Source organism: Cyanistes caeruleus, chromosome 13, assembly GCF_971803275.1.
Source record: "Cyanistes caeruleus chromosome 13, bCyaCae1.hap1.1, whole genome shotgun sequence".
NCBI classification, from domain to species: domain Eukaryota; kingdom Metazoa; phylum Chordata; class Aves; order Passeriformes; family Paridae; genus Cyanistes; species Cyanistes caeruleus.
In genome coordinates this window covers 5,377,419-5,401,675 of record NC_141713.1, presented here as the reverse complement: position 1 = coordinate 5,401,675, position 24,257 = coordinate 5,377,419, and the positions used below count along the sequence as shown (strand labels likewise).

Below are 24,257 nucleotides of genomic sequence, written 5' to 3'. Positions count from 1 at the left end.
CCAGGGACAAGGAGATGGTGCAATGACTTTGCTGCCAATCCAGGGAAATGGCAGGTTTGCTAAAGCCTAACTCTCAAGAATATTAATAAAAATAAATGGTTTTACCCTTTCTGGTCCTGCTTACAGCAGGCTGCTAATAATGCCTTATGAGGCTGCCACACGGTTCAATCAATAGTTTGATTTTTCTGCCCTAGAGCTGCCACAGGCACGAACCCCAGGCTGAAGTGGCTGAGTAAGGAGCTGGCTGCAGAGACAGAACGAGGCAGCAAAGGGGAAATGCGGGATGTGGCTCCTTGTGACTTCTAGGAAACTTAGGGATGGACCATTCCTTCTGAGCCCCATCCACCACAGCCACTCCCACATCCCAGGGATGCTCCTTGATGCTGGTGCTGGTTATTTATATATTTCTGTACCCCCTGTATTCGGGTTTGACAAAGGAGAAAAGCAATTCGGCGTCCTTTGACTGAGGAAGGTTGATTTTCATTCGAGACAGAATGGCTCATTTTTACCTTTTTAGCTCCTGGAAGAGTAAAAAGTGAGAGGTCAAACCTGCATCACCATGACAACCCCTGCAGCGAGGGTTTTTGAGCAGATGAAGGGGAGTGATAATGGAGCTGAAGTTTCTGCCCGTTCCTAGTCGCTGGGCTTTTTGTTTTGTTTATCTTTGTTTCTTTCCTTTAGGCCCTGTAAGGTGTGGCCCCATGGATTTTTCAGGGGTTGAAGGATAACACAGGCCAGTTTAAACACAGCCATGCTCTGTTTAGAGATCATTCCTTGGTGCTGCAGTGCCTGGACACAGGTGGAGTGTATATAAACCATATAAAAAAAGGGATTGTAAGAGATGGTCATGGAAGATCAAACATCCCCTCAGATGCATTCCCTCCACTCCTGTAGGTACAACATGCCAGCAAGTGCAGTCGTATTACCCGGTTTGCATCAAAGAGAACTGTCATCTCTGCCTTTCCTGACAGCACCTTTGGAGTCCAAAAATAAGCTCAATAAAAGAGCAATTCTCTGAGGAGAGGAGGCATTGTAGAAAAGAAGGAATTCCAAATAGGGTGAGGGTCTGAGGAGATACACTCGGGAGGGGCTGCAGGTGGAAGCTCATTTGAGCTGCTGAGCTCATGCCCCCATTTTCTAGACCTGCACAAGGGGGAATGTGTAGGAACAGATTGCAGATGGCTGAGGTCACAGCTATGGAGCAAAACCCAGACAAATTGAAAGTCCCAAAAACAATCTCACAGATTTTCTTTACCTAAAAACTGAGCCTGCTCAGAAAACAAGCAAAAGAGCAGATTACTCATTTTTTAACACCTTTGGTTGTTTTAGGTACCTACTAAATCTGGTGTTTTCCTAAGATGGGAAGACCTCTCAGACTGGAATATACCTCATTTGACGTGCAAACACAGCACCTATGAAGGGTCATCCTCAAACTGCATCTAAAGTTTCCAGATATTTTAATATTATGCCTCTTCAGAAGTTAGGAATCACCCTTTCTTTACCTTGTTTTTGTCATTGCTACAAAAAAAATGAAGCAGAATAAGAAATATTAGCTCAGGAATTAGAATGTCAGAAAAGTTAATTTTGTGGGAAGATTTCCCCAGAGTCAGACTTCAGTGGGATCTACACAGCCATCAGATAGTTACATGGAGAAGAGGAGTAGTCAGGGTTAACAGTAAAAAAAAAAAGTTTTGAATGGCTATAAAATCTCGAGTTGAAGCAATTCTCTGTGCCCAAAGGATTAGGTTAAAGCTTTTGCAGTGCAGTGGAGATGTATTATTCCATTTTTGCCTAGTGAGTGGTTTCTCATATCTTCTTCCAAAGTGGTGGACGGGTCCCTTATGTCAGGATGGAGTTACACAGCCCTCCATCCAGAAAGGCAAACTGCAAAGAAAGAACACAGATACGGTGTCTCTACACCAGATTTGAAACAATAGCTGCATCAACCCAGCAAGAAAGCAGAGCTGGGCTGTTGGGATCAGCCTGCAGATAAATCAAAGTGAATCTGAGTGATAGTGATGTGATGTTGCAATAATAATTCACTCCTCATGCTGATTTAGAAGAGGAAGCCAATTCAGAGCTTCAGAAGCACCAGGGCCAGCACAGAGCCCTGTGGGACAGAATGAAAGAGAATAGTCAGTTCATATGGAAACAAAGTGGAGGTTATCAATTGCATAAAATACATACCTGGCAGAAGACAGACGAGAGAATTTCTGGAAATGCTTTGGATTATAATCTGTCCTTCAGACAACTGATTTATGAAAAGCTGGATTCTTGTGTTTTATTCAACCAATCTGAAAAATTATGTTAAATACGAATCCTCTCTCTGTATGTGAGAGGATTGCAGCAATAGCAATTTAAACAGGATGTTACAGTATGATAGAAAATGCAATTTCATCTTTACAATGATGAGACAGAAACCTCAATTTTCCTCTTCCTGTGATGTGACTCTCTTGACTCAGACTTGAACTTTAGGTATGGTCTGGGAGGGGGGTAGATCACCTGCCTGCTGGTGCATCTCAGGACAAATGCTTTTTGGGAGCTCAGTCTTTGAGGACAAAATAAAAAATGCCAATCACATTGGCATCGGACCATTTGGAGGCTTTAATTACATTTATTTGGTTTTTATTCCTCACTGCAATTCTATTAATCCGTTTCCAGGCACAGTGGACTCAATGAAACCTGATGTTGTTTTCAATTTACCAACATCTCTTTGGAAAATAGACCCATCTCACTCTAGAAATGTTCTGAAAACAAATGAATACAATTCCTCCTACCCCTCACAAGAGCAATCAAGTGCCAGAGCTTTATTTTACACTTTTCTTGGATAATATTTGGACAAAAATGATACCTGGTGATTGACATTGTATCTTTAACATCTCAGGTGAGTAAGCTGGACTCATAGACATTTAGTTTTTTAATTTTAAGAGAAAGCTTTCCCACAACAACAGAGTGCACAGTTTCAAAATGAAATTCAGCATAGGAAAGACCAATGGACTGGCACAGAAATTGTGAAATACCACATGAGCTCTGCTAATAAGCCAGTACAGCTGTGAGAAGTCAATGCAATATCAGCTGATACGTGGGAGAAGAAAACCACGAGCACGTTTCTCTCTGCAGAGTGTTTCCAGCTCATCTTAAGCCTGTGAACGACGCTGGCATGGTGAGCAAATATTGCTGTCTGTGGGTTAAAGTTCAAATGCATCACTTGAGCAGATGAGGAGTTCAACCAGGGCAGAACAACTTGCCATTTCCTTCAGGGAGTGGTGGCCGTGGGGTGGGGAGAGATGTGGGTGTGAGAGTAGGATGCAGACAGTCACAGCCCTTCTACAGCAATTACCATAAAGATTAAATAAATACAATAGCCTAATTTCTCATGGAAGTACACTTTAATTAAGTCTCTGCAGAACAATGAGCTGCTTCCATAAGAGCTGTGAAAATCATCACTAGGGACTGTCCAGAGGAAGAGAGAAACAAACAAGAGAAGGTCTCTTTGTATAGAAAATATGTACAGGAAGTATTTTGAAAGCCTTGTCCCCAGTTAATTTACCTAGGAAGAATTAATGACAAACTCCAGGGTTTTGCTCTGGTTTTATATAAGTTCCCCATCCCAGAGCCTCACTGTTCTTCCCACACTGAGGGAGACAATTCATTTGCAGACCAATGCAAATATTTTGCATTTCCAGACTACTGCAAGAGCATCACAGCTTATTGTGTGTGATGTATGCCAGTGGGCTTAGCTTGGCTGAAATGCTTCTGGGAGGCAAAGTTGTGCAAGATAAGCTCCAGGTATATTCAAATAAATATCAGTTCTCCCAACTCAGTTAATGATGCATTCCCTGTGTTAATATGGTCAGGGATAGAGTTAGTAGGAGGTGTTAGGGGAGCATCACCTTTAGAACCTCCCTTCACCCTTTCCATTATTTTCTTCCTGTATGATCAGGGATCCTAATGCACAAGAACTACATGAAAATGAAGCTATTTGCCATTACCATTGTTGCAAACATTGGGATGCATTTCCTGAGTGCAGGGAATTTTGGCCAGGGTCGTGGTTATTCCCTTCCTGAGACTGGGATGTTCAACAGAGAGCAGTACAGCTGCTGGCATCACACCAACCACCCATGACTTGTGGTGTTTCAGCTCAGTAACACCTACAGAAGATGCAAAGGCAGAATTGAGATGTTCCCTAAATCCCAGCCAGATACAAATCTTCACAGAGTGCGAGTGACAGGGCAGCTTGTTGTTTATGAAGGAAGATTTTGCCTTGAAGCTCGGATGGGTAGTGGGTGTAAATTACAAATTACTTTTTTTTCACCTCGGAATCTATAATAGACTACTTTAAAAATTAATATTATTGCTTTAGAGAGTGCCATCTGGTAGCTTTCAGCTATCAGCTCTGCAAAGCTCAGGCAGGTTAGACCTGGGGAAGCACAAAATCACTTTTGTGCCCGATGCTCATCCTGCACCAAGGTTGTGGAGGCTTTTGGTCAGGCACTGCCTTTGTTTGCTTTCTTTGTTTTTATGCAGCTAGGTAACATCCTCTGAGGTTGTCCTGGGCATGACTGCACTGCAACCCAAAAATCATTACAACCAGAGCATGCCAGGCTCTGCTTTTTCTTTGAAAGGGAGTTGAAGCACTTGTGGAGGTTTAATCGAAATCTGAATACATGTGACTGAAATTGGCTCCCTGTGATTATTTATACAAGTAAATCTCTGCTTCTCACAAGTTCCCAGAAATCAAATGCCAGACTTGTATGATCATTTTTTTTAAAGAAGTAAATATTTGTTGAAAATTCCTTGCTGTATTAATTTTCCTCTGCCTTCTCTCAGGCAGCCCTGATAGCCATGGTGAGGCTCCTGGTGTGCACCAATCAACCTACAGAAGAGGAGCCAAAATAGCTGATTACTGGGTCCATAATGTCTTATCCTCAGAACGAAACCAAATTTTCAGTTAGCTTTTAGAATGGCTTGTTTTCCTCATCCATCTGCATGCCCAGCTAAAATCTTCCAGGAAATGATCCTTGTTTCAACAGCAGGTATGTCAGGTACAGGTATTTTAAGGAGGAGGTAGTTTAAGCCAAGGACTGAATATTTCCATGTTTTCCTAACCCACAGTCAAAAGCCCATCTGCCACTAAGTGGTTTGTAACTTGACAGTCAGCCACCACTATTTTTTAAAGTGTTCTATAATGTTTATAATGCCAGTCCCTGTTGCTAACCCTTTTTTTTCTTTTACTTTCTTTACTTTTTTTTTTTTTTTTTGTGGTAACCCTTTTACCTTCTTTTTCCCTGCTCAGACCCATTAGCAGGATGTTGTGCAATATGGTGCTTGTCATCTGTTTCAAAGACACAGTGATGAGATACAGGTATGCCAGATGGATAAACCTAGTGTGACTAATTATTGTGTATTTGCCTTTAATTATTATCATTTATTACCAGAGAAAAGACAATAGAGGTTCCCAGACTCGGAAGGGAATGTCGGCAGAAGGGGAATTTTTGTCTTTTTGTTTTTTTTCTTTTTTTTTTCTTTTTTTTTTTTTTTTTCTGAGAGATTGGCACATCAGCAAGAAAAGTTTTCTTCTTGGAGAGAAATACTGCAAAACATCTGAGACAGGAGGAGACAACATGACCCAGTGAATACTTTCCTTTTCCCGGCACATACCTGAGGATCAGATCTCTCACAGGTAATAAATAGGTTTTGTGTAACTATAGAACAAGTATTCTCTTGGCTGAATGTCCACTCAGGGCATAAGGAATGTATGGATATCCTTCCTTCATCTCACAGAGAGAGGTTTGAGTTCAAAGCGACCTCCAAAAACCACCCAGCCCAACCCCCCTGGAATTGGCAGAGGCACCTTCCACTAGAGCAGATTGCTCAGAGCCTGTCCAACCTGGCCTTGAACACTGTCAGGAGTGTGGCATCCACAGTTTCTCTGGGCAGCCTGTGCCTATGGGTAGGCTTCAGTCCTCTCTAGTCTGGTTTGGGAGACGTTCACAGCCCTGGCTCTGCCATTCTGGCACCAGAAAAAAGACTAAACCATAAGATGTACATTATGTCCTCCATGGAGAGGTGAAACCTGAGGTCCTGAAGCAGAAATCTCTGACAAAATTAGGCTCAGAGTAGCAAACACTGACATTAGTCTCTGTGCCATCACACTGAGCCTTCAACCCTTTAAATGGAATTTCCCTCTGTATCTGACCCTCACACGCAACATTTCTACATTGTTTGGCAAAAATGTAGATTTTCTACTTTTCAGTATTATGACCTTATTTTCAATCAATCCCTTCACAAACACACACACATTTATAAACATGTGTTGTTATAAAACAAACATTTTAAAACAAAGAAGACATTGCTGCTGCATTTCAATGGATTCCTACTGAGGACAGACACTTCACTCAACTCAGAACCCACAGCCTGGCATGCTGGATGATTTTGGAAGAGCCTAGAAGGTTGACAATGGTTAGAAACTTTTGGAAATGTTTAATACTCTGGTCCCAAAAGCTGCTTTCAGGTTACAGCTGAATCAGCTGCCATTTACAAGTGCAAAGTGGGTTTATGATGGCTCATAAGCCTGATCTTGCTTATGGGGCACTGCACTTTAATTCGAGAGCAGCCGCACTGATTTGGTAAACAGATTGAGGAAGAGCTTCAGACTCCAGGCTTTAAAATTCATGAGGATCTGATTTAGTACATTTTACACTGGTATTTTAACATATTTGCTCTATGGCTAAATTGCAGTGTAACCTAGAGGACCAGTCATATACCACAATCTACCATAGATAATACAAGATATAATCTATGTCACTATGCTTCTGAGCTATTTTTATATTTAGTATTTGTCAGACAAATACATGCAAAGGCATTAAAACAACAAAGTCCGTAGACAGATGATTTGTGATCAGGAGAAAAGGCTAAATTTGCCACTGTTTGCTCTGAATAGCTTACCCAGATTACAGGCCAATTTTGTTTTGGACAGAAATATTTTCCATCACAGACTCTGCTGAAGTCAAGAGAGTACTATTCCTTTGGCCACAGGATGGGCTGAAGGGCTGGGCTGTATTTTGGGACTGGCAGCTCTGACTGTCCCCCTTTAACCCATTTGAACACAATTTGATTGGGACTTGACTGAGCACTTAATAGTCTGTGATTGCCTTGATTGTGGACTTCTACTTTTAAACCAAATGCAATGTCATTATTATATATCAAGAAAGAACGGTCCCTGATAACCAAAAATATTACATTAAATTGGCACACTGAGAATTAAATATGCAGAATCAGCCTAATGAAATATCTTGCCTTTGGTTGCAAGAGCCTTCATCATTCTTAAGAAGATTTAAGGCTAATCTGACTTGGAGCTGTTTCAGTCCAATTATTTTTCGGCAAATTTTTGAGCTTTATTTTTTCTTTTCAGCAGCATTATTCTGCCTTGACAGTTTTTATTTTGTTATTTTTGTGGATATTGAGTAAATGGGAAACCAATTCAGAACCATTCTTAAGTAGAAATGAAATGCCCTGTAATCCAATTTTGATCAAAATTCATCTTCGCTTTTCGGGGACCGAGCAGCTTGTGCAGTTATCTCTGCACTGCACAAGTTGATAATAAAGCAAAGCAAAGCTCACATTCTTTTCCCTTTGCACGTGGTGGGAACTGGGCATTGTTCAGCTGGAGAACAATGTGCTGCTCCCCCAGCATGTGGCAAAGCAGCAGAATGGCAAGAAGAAGATTTCTCCCTGCGCTTCTACTTCTGTTTCTCTAATGTCTGAAGTAAATCTTTCTTCCCGCCTGTGGGTGGGTGGTTCTCTTCCCTGGAAACCTTCCTGTCTCCCTCCCCTGACACCCTGTGTTTGCAGAAGTTAGCTCAGTGCTGCAGCACCTTTCCCAAAAGCACTCCTAGGGAGCAGAGACACGTTCAGCTCCTGTCACAGACCTGGTTTACAGCTCCTCTGCCTTCCACTTCAGCACCCATTTTTGGTTATGCACAGATACAAAAGCCAAGATACATCACAAAAATACAATTCCTGTCCAAGCAGTGACTGGACAAAGAGGCCTTGTATGTCTTATGTGGTGCAGGGAGGGATCCCATATAACACGGGTTTTTGCTTTATGTTTGCTTCAATGACTCCAGCTGAGGTCTTAACTGGCTTTTATTCCACTTTGCCTGGCTGAAGCAATACCTCAAGGAAGGCTTTTCTGGTGCAACATCAGCAAAAATTGGTGGCTTGGAAATGGCTGTTTGCAATCAAGGAAAGCTGCTCCATTCCTCCTAAAAATGCACTTATTCACTTATTCCTTCCCACCACTCATTTCTTCACTAGCTCCTCCTACCTACAGGCCAAACTTCTTTTCAATGTTCAATTCATATAACCTTCCATGCTGTAATGCAACAGGTGTTCTTCTAGGATGAGACAGAATATTGAATATCAACAAGTTTTCAGGCATCTATCCACACAGGCTTCTAAGTCCACAGGATCCTGTGATAGGTGATAAAGGATAATTTAATTTATCATTAAATAATCATCTCAACATTATCATCACTTGCCACCTGTCCCCAAAAGGAAAAATTAAGAGTCATTATTAGAGGTGATTAAATGCAAGTCCCTAGTACCCTTCCAATACACATAGCAAATGACTTTTCCTTGGTAGCAGGAGCTCATAACTAAAGGATACAAACTTTTTGCAGAGATTGAGTTGTCTTTCCAAGGAATCTTTATGTTCAACTAACCTTAATTAGTTATCTTCTTGTTTGTATCAATTCTCATCTTATAGTTTTTTGCTGCTTTCCTCTTTCTGTTTCTTCATCATCTAACCTTAGATCATTCCCTTTCTTTCTTTCTCTCTGAAAATCTGCCTGCTGGTATTTTCCATGAATCCATCTGCATTGAATTATTTATAGATACAATAAAATCTGCTTTTGTCTAATGTTTATTTTCTTTAATAACAAGAAACATGGAGGAAATGTTCCAAAGAACTGAAAAAGGACTTGACTTTTCCTGGACGCTAGGCAACAGTAGTCAAAAAGTACAAAACAAGCTGTAGGATGTTCATAAGATGCATCTAAAAATAATAATCTTAGTACTTTGGTATCTAATATGTTGTTTGAATATATTTCCTAAATCTGAGCCTTGGTTTTAATGCTGTCATGACACTCTGGAAGTTTTAATGGGCAATGAGTCACTCTGGAGGCAACCAGGAGCAATAAGCAGATGGATACAGCAGTTTGGTGCAGCCAGGTCTCTGCTACCTGTTTTCCTTGTCCTGAGTGTTTTAAATAGGTCATGGAGGTCTCCTATGCTGGTTATTTCCAGCCAGTGGGTTTGTCTTGTACCTGGTAAAAATTAGAACAAACAATATATCTTGCTAAATGAGTCACTGCTAGTCCTTTGTTACCTTTTACTGTTTTGTTTGAATTTACTTTCCATCATGATTTAAAGGCTTTTCCCATCTCCTTTTCCAGTGAAGGGTTTATGCTGCTCATTGCTTCTTTCTTCCCTTCAATTATGTGAGCCGTGCAAGCATTTCCCCTTGAACACTTTCCAGCTCCCCCACCCCGTACCTCACCCACTCCGTGTCCTCCCCCTCGTTTACACAGCTCCCTTCTCCACTGTGTTTCCTGCACTGCCTACACTAATTGCACTTAGCATGGATGTGCTGGGGGAGGGAGGGTGGAAAGGGAGAAAGTAAAGAGAGGACTTCTGAGGAATCTGTGCGAGTTTCAAACTGGAGGCTCCTCTGCACATGGGAAAGACGGAAGACACTAAATAGGCAGCAGAAGGAAGAGCAGAGAGGAACAGATTCAAGTCCAGGTCCAGAGTGACCAGAGACAGCCTCAAGGTAGGAACATGTTGGCTCTCACCCTTTTAGAGGGAGCAAGGAAGCAGCTGGAAGCTGCAGAGGAGATCCAATCCCTGCTCTCTGCAGCATCCACATGATGTAAAATGCAGAGGGTAAGGCTTGTGGAGCTCTACCCGCCACCTCTCCTGGCAAAAGGTTATTCAGCATATGGGAGAGGTTTCTTTGTTTCTTACTCATTGTTCCATATCCCTTGACCACTCACTCTACTGCAATTGTTTGTCTAAAACACTGCTTCTGTCCCCATTCCCATTCCAAAACCTCAGGAAAAAGGACGCTGACACCACAGAAGCAATGAGCTGCACGTCAGGGCCATTCTTGCAGGCTGGGGATGAAATCTGCCTGGAGGACTCACAAAATTCCCTGCTCTCCTCACAGTGGGATGTGGATGTAAACGTCGCCTCTTTCTCAGAGCAGCTTTTAAGAGTGAGTATTTGTTTCAGAAAGAACAAACACACACCATGAAACAACAACCCAACTAACAAACGAGCCCTCAGAGACCGGCAGCTCCCAAAAATCAGCACTCAATACTCTCTGAAACTTCACTCATTTGGATTCAAAGGTACCTGGACGCAGAACACTTGAGCTAGAGAAACTGCACATCTGTGGCATGTGTTTATTTATTTATTTACCTGTTTTCCAATCTTGCACCTGCCTACTTTAGCTGATCTCTAGCTATCAAATTGTGATGGAGCAAAAGTAATAAAATGCCTGTAGGATAGAAAAACCCCTGCCTGAAGTTCTCCCATAGCTCAACCAGGCCTAGAAGATGCACAATTCAATTAAAAGAAATATAAAGTTTTTTTCTCCTCACCTTGCCATTTTCCCCTTCTCTTCTGTGCATTTCATATATCCATATATATATATATATATATATATATATATATATATATATATATATATATATATATATATATATATAAAACTACACACATACACACACACACATAGACACGCAGGCACAAACCCACCCCTCCCCTTCCCAATCCTTCCTTTAAGGTTTAATTTAACAATAACATTTGCGATCGGGGTCCTGAGCATCTCAAGGGCATTGCGCTTGAAATTGCACACACTCCGCACCATTTATCATAGCCTGACATGTGTCATGTTCCAGACTGCAGCTCCAAGAGGTTACAGCTCACGACTGCTCCTTTGTTGATCAGCTGCCGAGACAACTGAGGCACCTTTCTTTCTTTTTTTCTTTCTTTCCTTCTTTCTTTTGCTTTTTTTTTTATTTTTTTATTTTTTTATTATTAAAGCTGCACCGTCCTCTTTTCATAGGGTTCATTCTGACACAATGGAAAAAGAAAACAAATTCTCTGCTCTGTGCAGTTCCCCCACCAGATATTCTGATCACATTTTATTTGAGTTCAATAGCAAAGCTTTGGCTGGTTAATATTACTGGTTAATACTGGATGTAAGGGGGATAAAGTGTTTTCAAGGTAGTTCTGTGCTTGAGGAGAAGAACAGGGTGTATAACTGCTAAGGATATTGGGGACAGTGCTAAGGCAATCCCAAAGTGCTTTCCTTTGGCAGCATCCAGGCTTGCCAGGCCAGTGAGCTCCTTCCACTGTTGAACTTCAGTCCTGCAACTTCAGGGAAACGAATTTTCTCTTCTCCAGAGCTCCTATTTCATTTACTACACCTCTCCTCCTTCACTTCCTTGCCTTGCAGATTTCTTGCTGCAGAGCACCTGAGACCTGTGTGTATCTTTGCAGGAATGATGCATACAGCAATTCAGGAAACCAGGCTGTTTATAAACAAGAGACACTGAATTGCATTCATAAATCACTTGTAAATTCTACCTTTGCCAGTCTTCATCCTGCCAATCAACATTTGTATAGGGTATGAGTACAGGTGTCACTGCAACTTAATGTGTAAAGGATGCAAGGTACTACTGATAGCAAGGAACAGGGTCTGAACACTGGTCTAAGATCAGAACAAAAGCAGATTTTGTGTTGTTCTGCATTCTCAAGAATGCTGGCATATCAGGTGAGCTACTAATTTCTTTTTTAACTATTTATAATGAAGAGTTTTTGAGGGCAGGAAATGCTGAACAGGAGCCGATTTCTCCATTTCCTCTCCCTATTTTCATGTTCTGCTCTCTCCTGGAAGACCTCAAGCCTGAAGGTTCACATCCCAAAGTCTGTCAGTGTTTTGGAATGATACTTGATCTTTCAGATTCCTATTCCCCTCTGAGCTCTAAATCACGCAATGTTCGTCACCACCTGTTAGCATCAAGCACAGCCTCTGCCGACACAGTTGGAGTTGTCTTACTTTCTCTCACACTCTCAGCTCTTGTCGATGGATATTTTCGGAGGTTTCCTCGGTTTAGAGGCACTTGATTAATCAGTAGTGCCAGATGGGAAGGCTCAACTACTACCACCATGTGTGTGTCACACGCCTATTAGATTCACAAACAGAGGGTTTTCTTGCCATTGGCCAGCAAGATTTCGCACTTTATCCTACATTATATGTTTTTTGCCCATGTCAGACCTCTTTGCCTTCCAGTTCAGCACGCTTCCCTCTAGAAGTCTGATCTGAGCAGCACTTTGCTGGCTGAAGGATGCTTTGTTTTCTCCCTGTTTCTCAAGCAGAGAAAAGCCCAGTTTTGTGTCTGTAGCTGGCCAGTCCCACATTCACAGCATCATCTCCGAGCTGCTCCCGGGCTCAGCGTGGAGCCGGCTCCCCACTGCCCGTGATGCATTTCCCCCTTGCATCACTGCTCCTGTTGCTGACCTTGACTGGTGCTTGATCCCTGCCCTCCCCCTTTGCCAGCGTCAAGGTTCCTGCAGGGATGGCAGTGCCACCAGCCGGGATGGCAGTGCCACCAGCCGGGATGGCAGTGCCACCAGCCGGGATGGCAGTGCCACCAGCCGGGATGGCGTAAAGCAGCGCCGGGGCTCGGCCAGCTTCCAGCCACATCACTCTGCCTGTCCTGGGGAGAGCCACCACCTGCACAGTCCCACCTTCCCCCACACTGAAAGGTGACACTTCAGCAAAAACAGGACCAGGCACAGAGCACAGAGAGGTATAAGGGCAGAGACCTCCATAAGTGCTGCTTTTCCCTTGCTTTGCCACCCTAAAAAAACTCACTTGTCTCTGTGTGCCTGACACTGGCACTGCTCCTCTGCCCCCAAGCAGACTTGACTGCTCAGTTTTAAAGGAATATGATGTCTCCCTAAAACTCTTAGGGAGACTTACTGAGGGTATTTAAGAGGTCTGGAGTTCTGTTATTTATAGAGGGGCTGTGACTAGGGTGTGCCTGTGTCCATCTCTCTTTTGAGGACACCTGTTCTTATGAATGCTGCTATGGTGTTTTAATTCCTCATTCCAGACTGCACAGGGGCCAGTTTAGCCCTCAGCAGTTTTAAATGAAAGATGAATAATTTTAGGGGTATTTTGTAGATTTATAAGGATGAAGTAAGGAGTCTACACAAAGGAGAAAAAAAAAAAATAACAGTCTATGGAAAAAATATTAAAAATGTGAGCAGACAGGGTTTCAGCTGAGACCATCCTCTGAATATCTCAAACATGGAGTAGAACTAAGACCAGATTCAGAACTGGCTCAACATCCTGGTCTCCTTGTGGGAGGAAACAAGGCTACAGCAGGCTCTATTTATTGGGGTAGCATTGGGAGATGCTGGAAATTAATTTGCTCCATGAAATGAGGAATAAAAGTAATCTTGGGTCTCTCTGCTAAAAAGAAAAGGAGATAACCACCAAACCAAGCAAAGTATAAATAATAGGAGAACCAATAATGACTTAAAAAAAGTATTTAAACGCAATCAGGCAGAGTGGAGGAAAGAATAATGACATGTGTACAGTAGACACAATGTAGATTACAGTTTATAACAGGATACAGGATGGAGCCAGCACTTGATTAGGGGACCATGTTACAAATTTTTCAGCATATGTCCTCTGTTTTTCTTTGCCTTGGCATAGAAGGCTGGGCACTGCTGGTAAGTAAATCAGATCGTCAGAAAATGCCCATGTTGATGAGAATTGCAGGATCCAAGGAAATTAACTTGACTTGTATTTTAGACAATTCTGCCATATCCATTCCTTGCCCAGAGCTGTCAACCGAGAAGGAGTTGTGCCTGCTTACAGCTTTAATCAGAGATAAAAATTACCCCTAGTTCATGAATATGTTTATTGTGGAGATATGTCAATGGCAGAGAATAGATTCTCAGCACACAGTTCTGCATGTCTTGCACTAAAACATGTCATATACTGATGTGTTTTGCTCTACAAATAGCACCCTCATACTCCACTCATTGTCCAGACACAGAAAGAGCCTGGGCAGGAAAAGTTCTCCAGAAGGAAGCACAAGGAGCTTTTGCTGATGAGCTTGGAGGGCCTTAAAGCTCGTTGGGTGTCTGCTTGCTGTGACTTGGCCACCGTCTGTGAACCACCCTTCACCTGACTGCCAGGGGAGAGGTGAAGAGGGAAATTGTCATTTGGTCTGATCACAAAGGCTGTTTGGGCTCCTTTGATCATCCTCTGCGCCTTGAGGCTCCATCTCCCTCCTGGATGTGTTCCCAGCTGCTGTTGTCCGGACCCAACACTTCAGGCATGGCTCTTGACCATTAATACCAGTAAGTCATGCTTGTGGTGGGTGGGGGGAACCTGTGATATGCTATTTCTTGTGGATGCTCAGGCTATGATAAAAAGGAAGCTGTATTCATGAACAGAGTAATTTTTTTTCACTTCTAAATGTCTTTTTCCTTCCCAGTCTAGTAGCATCACACCCCTCAGAGTACCCTAAATTTAAGAAAGCAATACCAGAACAACAACAAAAGCAGGAATGGGAATGACATAGCAGCAAACCAGAAAGCAAATGGCTGACAAGGGATATTTATACCTTGCATGGTGTTATTTTTTCTGCTCTGTTTGTCCAAATTGCCCAAGAAAACAGAGAGAGCACAAGCAGCTGAATGAAGGCTCCTTGAAGTCGGGGTTCTGCTGCATCCCAGTGTGCATGGGCACTGGGTGTGGGTGTATTTGTGTGTGCACGTTGGGGAAGAAGGAAGGTTGTTATTGTGGTCTCTTTCTAGACAGACATAAACACCCCTGTTTATTTCCAGCATGCCATCTAAATTCAGAATTAGCATAAGCTGATGGTGTTAATTGATTTATATGCATGCAGGCAGTGGTTTATCAAAGGTAGAGGGACATAAGGTCACTCCCCTAAGGGCCTCCTGGGAACAAGTATCCATCTGAGATAATATTGAGATTGGCATAGTTGGGAATATAACTGTGTCCAAGTATGAAGAAACTGAGTTCTTTGTCATTAGCAGCAAAATAATTTTCCTATTAATATTGTAATTCTCCTTTTAATAAAGGCTGCTCTCATTGAGGTCTAGGAAAGTGCCCTCCAGGTCTGCTCTGAGGTGGCCCAGGCTGCAGCTGGAAGGCTGGCTGCCTTCCCAGAGTAGGGAAAAGTCCTGTCCAATTTACCATCTGAGCCAGGCTCTTGGAATTTTGTTCCCTTCAGGTCAGTGTACCTCAGCCATTGTGGAAATGCCAGAACACTTCCTCAGAGGAGGTCAGCAACAACACAGAGACAGCAGGGACCAACAGGGACTTCTTTACTTTCTGAGGAAATTTCATGAAAATATTTCCCCTGGCTGTACCAAGAGCAGAGCCAGAAAAGGGCTTTGGCTTGCAAGTGTAAAATGAGGAAAAACACATCCCCTCTTGCACTGCTGGCCCCTCAGAAGAGAGAAAAGGAGAGGAGACAGTCTGAAAATGCTGTGCCCAAAACATCTCTTATTGCTATTTGTTTTCATTCTATATTTAAAAAAAAAACTTGGTTTTTCCCAAGCATGAAAATGGGTTAATCTGAACAGACAGTTGATTCTTCTCTTTTTCCTTTCTCTTTGTTTGTTTGTTTGTTTGTTTTTTTGTTTCCCTCCACCTTTTCCTGGGTCAATCTGGGGAACTCAGATGTGAAATCCATCCAAAAAAAAGCATATTCCACTTGTAAGCAAACCTCCCCTGCCTGGCAAATTGGGAATTTTGCCCTCTCTAGTAGGAGCTGTAGTATCTGATTGCTCTCTGACTAAGTAGGAGCTCGACAAGGCCACCTTTGCTCTGAAAATCCTGTACATCAGAGGCCACCCCTTTGAATTCAATGGCTTTACTGGAGCTAACAGAGGGTATTGCAAACTTAGTCTGAAATCACACCTTTCAGGTAATAAGCAGCAATGAATAGAAAAGAAAAGGAAACAGGAGGCTTATAGGATTTAAGGAGTTTCTTTTGAAGAAAGAATCCACCCTGCTGCTGATGGCCAGGCGCTCATGTGGGTGTTGAGATGTGCAAATAAAGCAGGGTATAAAGCTGTTAGCAATGGTTCACAGCAACAGACCAGCTCCTGTCAAGGAGAAGCAGGTTAGGTAAACTTTTCAGGTGTTTGGAGGTGAATCTTTTCACTTGTGCACAGCCCTTGTTTGACCCAACTATTTCACATCATTACCAATTGCTTTGTTCGTACATATCAAACTTCCTTCTTGTGCTTTATTGGTTTCTGCTCTTGCTGACCTCTTCCAGCAGTTTACTTTCTAACATCCTGAATGCTTCATCATGACTGCTCAGCACACCTCACCGAGGGCTGAGATTAAAAGTTAAAAAAAGAGAAAGAGTGAACACAACAGGAGAGGAAACAGAAGAGCTTTTGGCAGCAGCCTGGTGACACCCTGGGGGGAGTCAAATGGGATGAGCAACCACCCGAAATAATGGCAGAGGGGAAAAAAAGAGAGAAGAGACTCAAACAGCAGGGCCTGAGTGAGAGAATTAGTGGTAACATCAAGCTGAGAAGGCCAGGGCAGGGGAGGAAGGAAAAGCCTATCTCCATCTCAGCTCTCTGTTCAAAGAGAGACACCGAGCCCTGTTAAAATAGAAAATGGGACCATTTAGTTTACAACACTGGGTACAGATATCTTGTATTCAGTGCCTGCTCCCCTCCCAGACTGAAAATCTGCTTGGCTCTAAGGTATGAGAGCAGTCCTGGGGAAATCTGAAGTGAGGACAGAAAGGGGAGAAGGTGGGAATTAAACAGGGCGAGAGCAGGTAGTGTCAGACCCACCTTCAGTGGCTGCACAGCCAACAGAGCAGCAGCAATCTCCTCCCTCCAGAGGTGCCACAGGGCTGCATTTGTGTCCCCTCCCTGAGCACAAGGCTGCAGGGACATCAGTGAGAGCTGAGAGGACATCAGCCTGGCCAGGGCTCACTCTGCCTGAGCCCAGGACCTTCTGCCTCCTCTATCCTGGCAAATCTCAGCAGGGTTATGTTTAACCTGATCAGTACATGGTGGAGGATAAACATTTCATTTAACACAGGGAGGATGAGATTTGGGAGCCTGGCTCCTTCTGGATGGAGTGACAATGGAAATATTCAGTACTCATGCCAGGAAACATCATAAGATTTATTTGGTGTCAATAAAAGAAAGAAATGTTTTGACAAAACCAGAATATTTTACTTGGGTTAATTTTTTAAAAATAATTCCCTATTATATGATGGAAAATTAAAATGTAAAGTCAAATATTGTTGTGTCCCCCTCAAAAAGTTGGCATGGGTTCTTTAGCACAGTCAGAATCTTTCTTCTAGTTTTCTTCCAAAATGAAGCAGTGTCAAAATCAGTTTGATGTTATGAAATGTTTTAGTGTTGATGGAAGCACCTAACTAATAGTCAGGGTATGCTGTGGCTATCTCTGCTTTTAACATTACAAAGAGCCTGACCTCCAGATGCTCATCTCTGAGGCTCTCAACTCAATTTGCAAAATTCAGGCTTTGCGTTAAGTTTACAGTACCATGAAGCAACATAAAGTTCAGTGATGATTTGATTAGGTTTTGACAAATACAAGGAAAACATTGAGATGTAATGTTAAAGCAGAAGGAACTCCAGGAAAGAGCAATTGGAGGTCTATTTTGTGAGCATACTGAATATGTGGCTACAGCTGCAGCATGTTCAGACTGTATGAAGTCTCTAACAAAAGACATTATGTAAGCTTTTTATTTGAATAAGAAAAAGAGTATTTGACCTGCATTCTTTTCTCATTAAGTATATTTTTCTGTGCACATTCTGCTTTTTTTTTTTTTTAATGCTAATGAAGAGTTAAATTGTTACATCTTCAGACTAATGACTCTCATCAAGATTATTTTAACAATTCCTTCCCAGCCTTTCAAGTCCTGTTTCATGCTTAGGAGACACAGAGAGTTTTAGCTTCCATGTCTGCCTCTGGTATTTCTACCAAGTGTAGATTTGTGACATGTGCTGCCATGTCCCAGGGTACATAAAGCTTCACTTTGGTGTCCTTGACATCTTTGGTCCTTTTTGTGGCTATCTCATAATTCATGCAAGTGATGCCATACAACTGTAAGTTTTTCATGAGGTCATAAAACTGATTTATAGAGGTTTTCCCATAATCTCCAAGCAAATTAAAGAAGGTTGATGGAGCTATGCAACTCACTGTTGCCTCAACAATGGTCTCATTCAGAAATGACACTGAACAAGATTGAGGTATTAAGATATCAAGAATGTCCTTAAGAAGCCTTGTCTGCCTGTAAAAAAAAATGTGATGCCTACAAACCAAAAAGGGCTGTTTCTTCTCTACACTTAGTTGCTTTTACCCATGACATCTACCTTAAGATTAATCAGATAGTTTCTTCCTTCACTTTCTGCTTCCAAATGGAAAAGTCTGATTAATCCACTGCAGATCAGCACTTACAAAAATAATTTGAAGCTAATCTCCTTTCCCTTCTGAGACGTTTGAAGTTTTAGATTATCCATTTTACAAACAGTGTTTTATTTTGCTTTTCAGCTTTTAAAATAATTTTACAATGAGGGAAATATTCCAATAAGGGAAAATTTTAGTTCCAAAGATTACAATAAAGGAAAAGATATATATATATATATATATATATAAAACTATATATTTGGATATCTAAAACTCTGGGGGTTTCACATATTTAGATATTAAACTATTTAAAATGCACATATATAAAAACTAAACACAAACCTCAAGCTGTATTTCCAAACTGTTAAAAGTGGACATTTCAGAACTGTGGGAACTTTATTCTTCCGTCTTTATTTCTGAAGCTGTTTGTGAAGCGCTTGCATTTTGACAGAACTATATAGTCCAAGAAAATGAGCTTTCACTAAACTGCCTCCAACTTCAATATATGCCCTGTGTCAAACTCAGAGAGAGTTTCCAACCTCTGTGGCTGGGGCTGAGTGCCAATTACACTGCACCCAATGGCCTATAACTGTCTTTTTTGCTTCTGTGAATATCACTTTTCTAGTTAAAATCTTCAGGACAGCTTGCAAAGTATTTGCTACTATTGCTCTGGAGTTAAAAAGTAACCTTGAAAACATTTCTCCATGGTAGTAATCGAGGTGATTCTTCCATCCCTTCTCTAAAATGGCACGATATCGTTCCTATCTTTCCTCCTCAAACTCTGCCCAGCAGGCTTCTGAAGACCTTTTTAAGGTGGGTGTTATCCTTTTTATTTTCTTCTTATTTGAATATTTCATCTCAAACTTCATAGGGAGATGACTATCTCCCAAGTGCGTGAAACCAGCCAGGAGTGTTTTATATGAACATTCCAAAGCATTTGATGCAATCTGTACTGTGATTATACATAAATAAGTAAAGAAAATCTTTTTTAAATCACCTTTGTATTAGAATGAGTGGGTCTTTACCAAAGAGATCATACAAACTAAGAGAGTTTTAAGGTGAGAAATTCAGGCCCTTTAAAGAGTATTTGAAATAAAACCCAGGAAGCATATGCATTATAAGTATTCATTTTATTATTAGAGTGAAGAAATAATTGTTAGTATGATTTCTTGAGTGATTTAAAAGTGTTAACAGAAGTATTGAGACATATTCTGATCACACAGTTTTGTAAATTGGAAGTAACTTAACGATATGAGTTCATTAAAAGGGAGATGGCATCAACCTTGCCATATTCAGGTACAGTACAAAGAGATGTAAGTATTTAAATAAAAAACAGACACATTATAGAACTATAGTTCAAGTCAGTACTGCCTTACAGCCAGTGTATTGCAACAGGCTGTAAAAGAAAGTAATGAAATCATTAGATACTGTGTCCTTGCATTCTATTTTCTATTTACATGGTAATAAACCGTTATTAATATCATCATCCTTGTTATTGTTCTAGTATTGTGAATTCTTGTAGTTTTCTCATTATTTTTCTTAAAGCCTCAGATGCTGCAATCAGGTGATCATCAGGTAAATTTACAATTCCTTTTTTTATTTTTTTTTATTTAAATGCAATATCCTAGTTTTCCTACTTGTGGAAAGAAGTTCAAAAGCACATTTTGAGTGCAACTCAAATCACCTAATTTTATGTAACTACATTAGATGAGTCAAAGCACAAAATTTATAAAAATCCAGGCAGTGTGTGAGGCACAGAAGCTGCCCTAAAGGTCCCAGCATTTAAATGAAACTAACTCCATTGTCGCCAGTGCCAGTAATTACAATAAGCCTGGCATTTCTTGTTACCCTGTGAAATTACCTGCAAGGCCTTTTCATATTGTTTCCATGCTGTTGTTTTCATGCTCAGTAGAGCATTAAGAGTTAATGATGGGCAGCTCTTGTGTTTGACTGTGAGTCGTGGGGCATTTTGCTTAGGACTCTATAGAAAATCCTCAAGGTGTTTATTGACAAATGCTTCCTACGGGCTGCTGTAATAGAGAATTCTCCTCTCTTCCCGCTCCCCAGTTCCTACAAGGCCAATCTGCTCCACATCTAGGCACGCTGTGGCAAAAAAAAAATACATTTTTTTTCAGTAGCCTCCGTAATGTGCCTTCAACAGGAGCTATGGATCAAGCGTGCTCCAGACCAAAGGCACTCAGTCCTCCAGCTCGGAGCTGTGCGCTGCCATTTCCCCTCCATTTGTTTCTGTGGAGCTGCCTGTGTGTGCGGTCATCCATAAGGGTGCTGAGATACCCTGGAGAGAGGAGGAATAGCTGCAGCTATTTTTCATTATTATATACTTCACTTCGTAATAAATGAGATCCATAGCATGTGAACGCCGCTCTTGTAGATCATCGTATCAGCAAGCGCAGGGAACCTCGTGTGCCACAAAAGCTAAATAAAATAAAGTAAGTAATCCTGAGAAAAATAGGCTGGGGGGAGATGGCTGAGTGTTCAGGACTGCTCAGTGCATCCTCTCAGCCTGAGAATGACCTCAGGACTTGCAGCAGCTAGAGAATGGGTAGTTTTAAAGCTAAAGCCATGGTCTGCATGCCTGTCTCATCTCTATCCATATACAGTGCAGAAATGTAGACTTGCACTTCCCTTGCCTTGCAGGTGTCTTTGGGATAACAGGGACCAGAAAACAACTTGTGACCCAAAAGGGAAATAGCAGCAGTAGCAACAGGACTCTTCTCCAATGCTCGTGGTAATGGTGAGTGTTGAGCCTCCCTATAAAGCAGGGCAGATCAGATGTGGAATTTTTAAGACCAAGTTTATGACAAATCTAGTTTTGTAAAACTCCCATGGTCTTGCAGGTAGGGCAGGTATTTGTCTGCAGTGCAACACAGCAGATCTGGATGGTCCTGCTGAGAATCTGAAGTGAGTTTCTCTCACTTTCTGTTAACATTTTGACCAATAACCCAAAGATGTGAGCTATTGAATACCTAGTCAGTGCTTAGAAAATTATGGATATCTATTTCCAGAACAGCAGTTATAACTCAGGAGAGGAACTTTGGTGTTATTTCCACAGGCCAGTGATATTTTAGTACCTTTGCCTTCGCAAAGTGATCTGTTTATTGGGAGGCATAAAGAACCAGTCCTAAAGCTGGGTTTGGTGTACACAAGTGTTAGCAGGAGGCTCCAAAATACCAAAACTTAGTTCTGGAAAACCACATTCAGAATCATAAAAACAAGAGTGAAAGAATAGAGATAGAATAAAATGTAGCTCTTTTTTGGAGGTGAGGATTTTACCTTGCAGTTTATTTGGCATCATAACACTTGTAAAAATCACAAACAAAAATTTACACATACACATACAAACAAAATTCTCCCACTGTTCCAAAACACAGTGGTTTTCTTCACTGTTTGCCTTGAGTGTGAGTTGAGAGGATTCTGGTTTGGTTAAACTTTCTGCCTCTCAGATAAAAAACAGCAGCAATTTTCTGCTTGAATTTCTCTGTGACTAAATCCATTGATCATCCTTTCTCTCTGTGAGTGAGGAGTGTGTTTTCTCTTTAATAACTACTATCCTTCTCCCTGAATATTTTTTTCTCTCCCCTTCACTTGTTTGTGTTGTGTTGGTCAGTCCACTGCACTATTCCTCTGAGAGACAGAGAGAGCGCAAAATTGAAGTTATTTTATGCTTGGTCTCCCTCGGTCCCAATTTTCAAATCTTCATGTCAATTTTCACACATCAGTGTCATATGGTGAATGCTATGGAAATTTCAGTGGGGTCCTTGGGATACAATTTATACATGACCCCCTATTCCCTCCCCCAACCAGGCTGCAGTCCCTGCCTTTACAAAGAATAAGTGGATTTATAATTAATGTGGATTTTAAAATATAAGTACATGAGGAAATTTTCCCATTTGTTTGCCTCTATTGCAGTACGAGTTTAAAGGAATACAAGCTCTCTCTCTTTATCCTTTCCTGCCCTAATAAGTTGGCCAAGTTAAATTAATATAAAATTAACTCATGTTGAAGTAAAAAATCAACTTTACTTTTTTCCCTAAAAAGAATCCTGATGAAGGTTTATCAACCAACTAATTTGGTAATCACAAGTTTTCCAGGTTACATCAAAACATCTTAAAACTTAAGCCATTTGTGAGGAGACCTAAACTGCACTCAATTCCCACTCTTTAGATTTTACTTAAAGATGGTACCAAGGCACTACATGTACCTGATTCTCTGTGTCACCAACCCCCAGCACCTAGAGAAAGATTTTCTAACAGTATCAGCCATGAAGTTTTGGATAGTTTGCTTTAGTTTGTTCTTTTTTTCTTTGACAAAACCAGCAAATAGTAACAGGGAAACCTATTGCCTGACTTGAAAAACTCCATCTTTCCTAGCATTCTTTGTGGACACTCAGCACCTCTTGAAGGTTCCCTGCTCTACCAAAAAATATTTTTTTTTTATCCTTCAATCCCTTATGTATCTTTCACCTCATCTTTGTCTGATTTTTTTCAGTTTTGGAAAACTATCTTAGGAATTGAGTGGTGGTTGAATGGCTGAGGGAATTTTTCTTCTGAAAAACTCTGGGGATCAGGTTTGGGCTTTGCAATGCAACATCTCATCCAGGAGATGTAGCAATCAGAATCACATCACTCTCCAGTTTGTTTAAGCTGCTTCAAAGTCAGCTGCAATGTGTAGAACAGCACACTGAAACCCTCCACCAAGCCACCTCCCCTGGTGATTTTGTGAGCAACCTCTGGATGAGAGAGATTTATTGGAATTGTTGTCCTCCAGTGTGGCCAGAGGGAAATGAACTGGATAAGCATTCTGCTGTGCCACACAGGGACCAGCCAATGCACTCCAGTGTGTGCAGGTGAGAACACACTGAAGTTTGAAGCTACACGACCCTCAGAAGGGCTGAAGAAAATATATTTGTTTGGCATGCTGCCATTTTTCTGCTGGCTGCAATCTTACCACTTCTCCCAGTCTAGGTCAGGGGAACCCCTGCAGAAAAATTCCAGAGGGGAGAAAGAGCATCTGTAGGTCCTGGGGCTGCCTCATCCCTTAAGGTGCTGCTGTCTCTGGAGACACTGCTCAGGCAAAATCAGAGAGCTCCTCTGAGATGCTGAGGCCTGTAGGGATGGCCTTGTGTAAAGCTGAAAGCTGTAGGAAATGTTCACTCTAAACCATGTGAAGATCTCAGTTTTTTGCCTTGCTGGAGAAATTAATCTTGGAACAGTGACCAAGATTGCCCCAGTTTATCTGGGACATGCCCATAGCACTGTTCTAACAAGTCTTATGGTGGTGGATGAGGTGTAAACTCTGGGACAACTTTGCACCACGCAGTCACAGGACCATCAGTTGAGAGCTGCAAACCTGCTGTTCTCACCAGCTCCGCTGAAAATCAGAATTGCCTGTATCTAGGGTTAAATGAGGCATTTTCACTGCTGGAACAGCCTGCCTTATGCTGATGTAGCTGGCAGAAAGATAGAGCCCTCAGCTATATTGTATATATTCCTGTAAAGACAGGGGTAATCCACCAAACTCAGGCACTATAGCCCATAACTCAGAGTGGGCACATGCCTCTGTGTGTGTGCGTGCACCTGGGTGCGTGAGAGACGGAGGGAGAGATGAGATATATGGGGAAACACATGAGAGATGAGACTGGAGAGATAATTTCCAGAAAATACAGCAACCATCAGAAACTCTGTCTTTCCAGCTGGAGGGTTTT

At 41.7% G+C, this 24,257-nt stretch overlaps 1 long non-coding RNA gene across 4 annotated transcripts in view; it reads left to right on the top strand.

The window, feature by feature from the left end:
* LOC111934019 (uncharacterized) overlaps positions 1-24,257 on the top strand; it is a 73,697-nt gene that overhangs the window by 6,881 nt on the left and 42,559 nt on the right. For 2 of the 4 annotated variants that reach the window (XR_015275738.1, XR_015275739.1), the window contains 8 exons: positions 2,662-2,884; positions 4,831-5,036; positions 5,551-5,683; positions 10,120-10,279; positions 14,139-14,451; positions 19,244-19,345; positions 20,694-20,982; positions 21,191-21,287. This is a non-coding gene — a long non-coding RNA (uncharacterized LOC111934019). Of the gene's footprint in view, positions 1-2,661; positions 2,885-4,830; positions 5,037-5,078; positions 5,684-10,119; positions 10,280-14,138; positions 14,452-19,243; positions 19,346-20,693; positions 20,983-21,190; positions 21,288-24,257 lie in introns of those variants that run through there. The other 2 variants (XR_015275741.1, XR_015275740.1) reach the window with 2 other exon arrangements.